We start from the raw sequence: 8260 nt of genomic DNA on the forward strand, positions 1-8260 counted from the left end.
TCTTTTGTGTGGTTCTTTTAGTTGAGGGAATGAACGAAAGGCCTTTCCGTAATGTTTCCGTTTGATCTTGGGTTAGTATTACCGTCGATAAATTGACTATGCGTTTGTCTGAGTCCCCTGTTGGGATATTTGGCCTTCCAAGTCTAAAAAATACATCCAGTGTTCTAAAAGTGCTCGGGCCGTACCGGCGGTCCAGTGGATCATGTCGTTCTCTACCCTGAAATCCCTGGATGGTAATGCTGATACATGATGAAGATTGTCCCTGATGTATTTGTTCATGGCCGTGAGATGTGCTTTTTCTTCTTCTGGTAGTGTTTGGCTAAAGTTAATGAGTGGTACGATGATCTCCGTGTGTGGTAAGCGAGCGCGTGCTGTTTTGTATGTTCTGAGTATTTCCTTTTCTGTGGTTGAGATGCACCTTTGTGTACGATTATTGATACCGAACGAGAGCATCAGTACTTCGGGTTCCATTGCGATCGTTGCTTTTTCCACCAAATAACCGGCGTGTTGGAATTTGGCTCCCGGGAAGCTATCCACCTGGAGCTCTACTATATCAAAAGACGGGATCCTTGCTACGTTAGAGTCGCCGATTATCACACATCTCTTTTTTAGGTTGAGGCTCCAGTCTATGTGTTTTTTGTCTGTCTTGATGTGTTTGTAAGGTCTGCCCACCGATTTTGGTGTGGAGGGGGTCACGAGTGTGTGTGTGTCCTTTCTTGGTGTGGCGAGCGCTGTCGATGTGTTCTCAGTGTCGTGTGTGGTATTTTCGGTTTCTTCGGTTCGTGTACTGTCTCTCTGTTCGTTTTCGGTCTCCAATGTAGGGGATGTTCTATGTGCTGCGTTGACTGTATATGTGGCGTAGTCGTCATCCGTTGAGTCCTCCGAGTATAAACTGGGGGAGGTGGCTCTGTCTACATGTGTAGTGGGAGGTCTTGTAGTCGCCGTCGTGTCTGAGGTGTGTCTAGACTGCCCAGTTGTGTCTTCCTTTTCGTTCGTTTTGTTCTTCTCGACAATTGTGTGTGTGCTAAGTTGTTCGTGGGTTGTTTTTGGCTGTTCGGTGGGGGCTTTTTGTTCGGCGGTCTGTTTGTTTTGTGGTGTTTCGATGTCCACCAAGAGGTCAGTGTTAAGTCTGCGTGCTGTTCTTTGTGGTAGTGGTTTTGTTGTGTGTATGATTGTAGGCGTAATGCCTGCTGGGGGTGCGAGTGGTGGGAATTCTTCGTCGAAAGACCAGTCGCCCCTGCTGGGAGGAGGGGCGGCTGGCGAAGTCTGTACATGTACGTGTTGTGCCCCTGATTTTGCCCTTGTCGCTGGCGGATCATCTTTACGTTTGTGTGTTCGTGCGTGCGTTTGATTTGTGTTTGGGGCTGGTGGATCTCCGTTTTCGGTGTCTCTCGATGTGTTGCGTTCGTTAGTTTCGGTAAGGAATGTTTCTATTTTTTCGAATGTTGTGGGTTGTATTTTATTTTGTAGGTTTTTGTTGGCCCATCTGGTCGCTATGTCGAGTGCGTGTGGCCAATCCGCTCTGTCGGTGTGCGCTATGAGCTCACGCTTCTTCTGTTGGATGAGGAGCTGGTAATGTTCTCGTAGGATAAGTTGTGTCGTGTACATCCAATTGCGTGCGTTGCCCGTCAATCTCTCGTTTACTCTTTCGTTGGGTAGTAATGGTTTAATCGTGGTGATCAGGTGTGTTTGCAGTCTTTTAAATGTGATGGGTGTGTCGCTTTCTTTTTGTACGTCAATGTTTTTTAATTGGTGTTCCAAGCGAAGGAGATCGTAAACCAGTTTAATCGTGTTTTTGAGCTTCGGTGTTGCGGGCGTATATGCAGATGGGGTAGGATCGCTCGGTTGTGTAAAATATCTCTGGGGTCTTGTTCGCGGTCCCTTTTGTGGCCGTTCTCTCTTGTTGTTTTGTTCGTTACGCCACCTTGGTGTATATTCTGTCCCGTTACCGTCCCTGGAGTAATGTTTGCGTTGAAGGGGACCGTCTGTGCGTGGAGTGTCATCGTGATAGTAAGTCGTTCTTTGTCTGTTTATGTTATGTGGAGTTTCGCGTCTCGTGAAGACCGGGCGAGGCGGTTGGGCGTTTCTGTTGTAGGGAACCCCCTGTGTGTCGTATTGAACGTTTCTGAATTGTCTTTGTCTCTGTGGGAAGTTTGTGTTTTTAGAGTGCGTGTTATTATTATTTCTGTATCTCCACGTATCGTTGTCTAATTCTACTCTATTTTCTTGTCTTTTGTATTGGGAATTTATAAATTGTCTTTCTCTGTATGGGAGTTCTGCGTTTTTGTAGTGATGTGTGTCACTTCTTGTGTATCTCCATGTGTCGTCGTCTTCACGTGTGATCAGTGCACGTGGTCTGATGTCTTGTCTAGGTTGGGTGTTGTTGTATTGTCTGTACTGATATGTGAAATTGTTGAAACGATGGTGCTCGTCTTGGGCCCCATCGTTTATCCATCTAGTATCTCTAGTAGTCCGGAAACGGACTGTTGGGTGGAAATCATTGTCATGAACACGGTGCGGGCCGGCGTGAACGTCCCACCGCAAGCGGTTGGTGTTCTCACTCCGTTGCTCGTGACTTTGATTTCGAGTACTTTGTTGTACTGCATTGTTCCTAGAAATATATTGGTGTGCTGTGTTAGTGGGATAATCCCAGATCCTAACTCGTTCTCTTGGAGTTAGTCTGGCTCTGTATTCATTAAAGTATCTGTACATCTTTTTTTGTTTTTTGAAAGCTTTGTAGTTTTCTATTTTTTTCTAAATATTTTTTCCTAATTCTATTTTCTAAATCTATAAGGAATTCCTAAAAATCGACGTTCAATGCGTAGCTACGTTTCGAAGTGTATATTTCTTCCTCAGGCTGTGTGCAAGAACGTCGGATTTGTATAGAAGATCAGTGTCTGTGAGTGTCCAAAGAGAGCAGCTTCACAAATGGTGAGCTGGTGAGTGTTCCCTCCCTATTTATAGTCCTGCTGTGAGGGAGAGGGGAGGGGGGAGTGGGGGAGTGGCTATGATCAGTGTGTGAGCTGGTTTGTTCAAATGGTGTTTTAATCGTATTTTAATGTGTATTTTTTGCTTTTAATATATTTAATCATCCTGTTGAAATAATTAAGCGTTTGTTTTGTTAGAAAAATTATTTGTTATGAGTATTTATTATCAAACTTATTTATTTGACTTCCTATGTGGTTTGGATGTTACTTCAAGTGTGTTTGTTCAAGTTGTTTTATAAGTAACTATTTAAGTCATATCTGCGTGGGTTTATTATTTTTATAAGTGTGTAAGGAGTAATTGTTGGTGTCCTTATGGAGTGTTTGTTATTTTGCTGAGTCATTTTGGGTCTAAAATGTTATGACAGGCTGTGTTATTCGAGATAAATTGTATTCCTCATTTTTAATCCTCTTATTAAATGAGTTGGATTATTTCTGTAAGATATAAATCAGTGTGTTGAATCGTCTTAAGCCTCAAATAATGTTAGCAATGTTATTAATTGTCAGATAATCCTGGTTTTTAAGTTGTGTTTGTATGGATTCCTTTGATCCTGCTTTAGATAAATGTTAGAAATGAATTGGCTGTGTTTGAAGTAGTTTTAAACGCGAGGGTGTGTGACGTCATCGTCGCGGTGCTTCCGCGATTTACTTCCTGTTTTGTTCGTGGCTCCGGTGACGTCATCATCTCGGCAAACTCCGTCTCTCTGCTTTGTTTTTCGAGCTGGAGTGATTGAATTAACTGGTATGCAGCCCTGTGAATTCCCCTGTTGATCCAGAGGTGTTGGGATAGGATGTTAGGTAAGTATTGTGTGTTTGTTTTGGATGTTAGTCTGAGAATCATGTAAAGTTGTGGATAAGTGTGCCCCTTTGTTTACAAATCGTCCTTTGAGTCTTTGTAACTAATGTTAGAGTGATGAGAGAGGAGGGGAGCTATTATGTATCAGATATTCTCTAAGTTTGTATCGAGTTTTCCTTTTTTGTATCATTATTCACTCCACTCTCTGTGGGGGATTTATATCTGTGTTGAGAGGATCTTGTATGTATGTATGAGTGTGTAGATATAGTCTGGGCTTACTTTTAATTAGGTTTTATGTGATGGGGACTGTATTAAGCATTAAAATTATGTTATTAGTTGTGTATTTACAGGACTGTGTCGTGGTGGAGAGTCGGATTTCGGGATTTCATCTCATCGGACCCAAAGTTCAGAGACGTGGCACGAGCTTGGTTAGGGGAACGAAAAATCCAAAGGCCAGACTGTGTCCGGCCTTGGTTGTGCATTGTCCTACATTTCAACTGACCGCTTCGGATTCCATTTCGACTTCCTCCTTCGTCCAGACCCTCCTCCACTCCTGTTTCTCATTGTTGAATATCATGCTGTTTTATGTATTTTTTGTGAATAAATAAATAATTGTTTTATTTTTTGTTTTTTATTTTTTGATTACTTTGTTTATTTAATTTGTTTATTTGTTTAAAATTAGGTGTGTGTCTTTTATTTGTGTTTTTATTGTTTTATGTGTGCGTGTGTGTGCTTTTTTGTGTCCCTTCGTATATTTACTTTTGTGTTAAGATTCGAGTTAGGGTTTGTCGCGCCGTCCCCCGTGTTTGGGGTATGGTTCCTGTGATTTCAGGTCGTATTAAGAGGGGTTTTAGTGTCAGGGTTACTGACTTTAGGGTTAGGGTGAGTGTAGGGGTTGGGGTTGCATTTTAATTTTTGAAACTTAGGGTTAGTCGCGTAGTCCCCTGAGTCGCTGTGTTTTTAGGTATGATTCACGTAGTTCAGGGCTGCATAAAAATGAATTTTAATTTTAATGTTCAGAGCTGCATAAAAATGAATTTTAATTTTAATGTTAGGGTTACTGACCGTAGGGTTACTGACCGTAGGGTTCCTGGCCGTAGGGTTGGGGTGAGTGTTGGGGTTGCGTTTTGGTTTATGGGAATAGGGTTAGTGGTCGCGTCAGGGTTACCGTCTATGGGGTTGGGGTGAGTGTTGGTGTTGGGTTGTCGTAATCGAAAATTAGGGTTCATCCCGGAGCTCTCCGTGTTTTAGGTTTTGCTGTTTGTTTTTAGTTTTCATTTAGGCCCCTTGGATACACCGTGTCCAATCGCTTGATCCATATTCTTTCAAACCTTAACCTCTCCCGTAATGACCAAAAGGGGCTTGACTGTAAGGCGGTAACCCTGAGGGCTGAGAGTCCATGCATTACAAAATGCTTAACTAATAATTTGCGTTTTTCGATTTTGTTACGTATGTTGTATGTGTGTTGATATGTTCGTAATGAGAGTTGATTCTTAGTTTGTCCAACGTATTGTTTGTGGCATTTCGTACAATAAATTAAGTAGATGCAGTTGCATACCCCCGCCGATGTGTTGCGTTGTGTTTCGTAAATGTTTTTGTTTGTTTTGTTCTGGACCCACCGTCTCACCGTGTAGTGTTTGTGCGCTTCCGCTCTTGTCGGTTTTTGTTGTTGGCTGGTTTTGCTACTGACCAGTGTGTCTAGTAAGTTTTTGTTTCTCTTAAAGGCCGCGATTGGTCTGTGTTTCTGTATAAAACGTGTGGGTTCGATGAATTTGTTGAAGTTTTCTTTTGTTGCTCTATTAAGTTGTTTACTCTGTTGTGAGTAAAATGTGACGAGGGGGATTATTTTGTTGCGTGTGTTTGTTGTTGTTGTTGGGTTTGCGATAGATTGTTGAAATGTTTTGAAAATTTTCCGAAGGTATGTGCGTCCGTATCCCCGTTTTTTAAGTGCCTTAAAGAGGGTTTTAACTGCCATTTTAAAGTCTGTCTCTTGAGAAGATATTCTGTAAAATCTAAGGATTTGTGACTTGATTACTCCCCGAAATGTGTGCTTAGGGTGAAAGCTAGACTTGTGTAGTAGCGAGTGTGTGTCTGTGGGTTTGAAGTAAACTTTGTAGTCCAATTGGTTTTGTTTCTCAAATTTTGGTCCTTTGTATGTGACTACGTCCAAGAAGTTCACTTGTTGGTCGTTGATCTCAAACTTGATTGTGATGGAACTTTGATGATTGTTCAAGTGTGTTGTGAATCTTTGAAATTCCTCTCGGCCGTATGTCCATACTCCCCAAATATCGTCTAGGAATCTGTAATATGCGAATGGTTTTAAGGGAAAATTAGTTAGTGCGGAGTGCTCCCAAGCTGCCATGAATATGTTTGCGTAAGAGGGTGCGAATTTTTTGCCCATGGCGGTGCCCTTTGTTTGCAGATAGAATTTCGAGTTAAATTCAAAGTCGTTTTTGGTGAGATTGATTTCTAATAGTTTGATTATATACTCATCGGGTCTTTTGGGGTCCGGAAAACGCTTGAAGCAATCTTGCACAGCCGATATTCCGGCCTGTGTTTCGATGTTTGTGTAGAGACTGTCTATGTCGATAGTAAAAAGGAGGGCGTCCGTGGGGATTGTTAGATTTTTGGTCTTTTGTATGAAATCGTATGTGTCTCGTAAATAACTGGCGTGTCGCTGTGAGATGGGGTTTAAAAAATATTCTATATATTCGGCTGTATAGTATGATTCGCTATCACAGTCCGATACTATTGGACGGCCTGGTGGTATCTTATGTGGCCTACTCCAGTCTTTCGGGTCTTTGTGAATTTTGGGCAGTAGATAAAATCTCCTTGGCCTGGGAGTGCCCGATCCCATTAAATAAGTTTTTTGGTCCCCGCTGATAATCTTTTTTTCGCACATTTCTTCAAGTATTTCTTTGATTTCTAGTCTCGTTTGGGGGTATATGGGTTCGTTCAAGGGGCTATAGTGTTCTTGTTTGTTAAGTTGTCGATGCCCCTCCCATAAATAGTCCGTTTTGTCCATGAGTACGACCGCGTTTCCTTTGTCCGCAGGTTTGATTACCAACTGGTGATTGCCGTGTAGGTTTTTAATAGCTATTCTTTCATTCTTTGTGAGATTTTCTTCTTCTGACCGGCCCCAATCGAGATGTTTGTACGCGTAATAGTCTGCTTTGATCAATGAGTTGATTTGCGGGGGTAAACTGGATAGTGCTGGAGTCCAATCGGAGTTGTGCGTGAATGGTAGTTTCTGTTTTTGTCTTTTTTTGCCCTCAAAGTATACTTCTAATTTTATTCGTCTGTGATAAGTCTGTAAGCTATGTAATAATTCGATCTTTTGTGTGGTTCTTTTAGTTGAGGGAATGAACGAAAGGCCTTTCCGTAATGTTTCCGTTTGATCTTGGGTTAGTATTACCGTCGATAAATTGACTATGCGTTTGTCTGAGTCCCCTGTTGGGATATTTGGCCTTCCAAGTCTAAAAAATACATCCAGTGTTCTAAAAGTGCTCGGGCCGTACCGGCGGTCCAGTGGATCATGTCGTTCTCTACCCTGAAATCCCTGGATGGTAATGCTGATACATGATGAAGATTGTCCCTGATGTATTTGTTCATGGCCGTGAGATGTGCTTTTTCTTCTTCTGGTAGTGTTTGGCTAAAGTTAATGAGTGGTACGATGATCTCCGTGTGTGGTAAGCGAGCGCGTGCTGTTTTGTATGTTCTGAGTATTTCCTTTTCTGTGGTTGAGATGCACCTTTGTGTACGATTATTGATACCGAACGAGAGCATCAGTACTTCGGGTTCCATTGCGATCGTTGCTTTTTCCACCAAATAACCGGCGTGTTGGAATTTGGCTCCCGGGAAGCTATCCACCTGGAGCTCTACTATATCAAAAGACGGGATCCTTGCTACGTTAGAGTCGCCGATTATCACACATCTCTTTTTTAGGTTGAGGCTCCAGTCTATGTGTTTTTTGTCTGTCTTGATGTGTTTGTAAGGTCTGCCCACCGATTTTGGTGTGGAGGGGGTCACGAGTGTGTGTGTGTCCTTTCTTGGTGTGGCGAGCGCTGTCGATGTGTTCTCAGTGTCGTGTGTGGTATTTTCGGTTTCTTCGGTTCGTGTACTGTCTCTCTGTTCGTTTTCGGTCTCCAATGTAGGGGATGTTCTATGTGCTGCGTTGACTGTATATGTGGCGTAGTCGTCATCCGTTGAGTCCTCCGAGTATAAACTGGGGGAGGTGGCTCTGTCTACATGTGTAGTGGGAGGTCTTGTAGTCGCCGTCGTGTCTGAGGTGTGTCTAGACTGCCCAGTTGTGTCTTCCTTTTCGTTCGTTTTGTTCTTCTCGACAATTGTGTGTGTGCTAAGTTGTTCGTGGGTTGTTTTTGGCTGTTCGGTGGGGGCTTTTTGTTCGGCGGTCTGTTTGTTTTGTGGTGTTTCGATGTCCACCAAGAGGTCAGTGTTAAGTCTGCGTGCTGTTCTTTGT

At 42.7% G+C, this 8260-nt stretch overlaps 1 long non-coding RNA gene across 2 annotated transcripts; it reads left to right on the forward strand.

Annotated features, from left to right (window-relative positions):
- Positions 1 to 3643: 3643 nt before the first annotated feature.
- LOC141379202 (uncharacterized) lies at positions 3644 to 5342 on the forward strand. Of its 2 annotated transcripts, none has more exons than XR_012395307.1 (2): positions 3644 to 3782; positions 4117 to 5342. It is a non-coding gene; the product is annotated as an uncharacterized lncRNA (long non-coding RNA). The 2 variants fall into 2 exon arrangements; XR_012395308.1 differs by having other exon boundaries at positions 4131 to 5342.
- The last annotated feature ends 2918 nt before the right edge of the window (positions 5343 to 8260 follow it).

Source organism: Danio rerio, chromosome 19 (assembly GCF_049306965.1).
Source record: "Danio rerio strain Tuebingen ecotype United States chromosome 19, GRCz12tu, whole genome shotgun sequence".
Taxonomy (NCBI): Eukaryota; Metazoa; Chordata; class Actinopteri; order Cypriniformes; family Danionidae; genus Danio; species Danio rerio.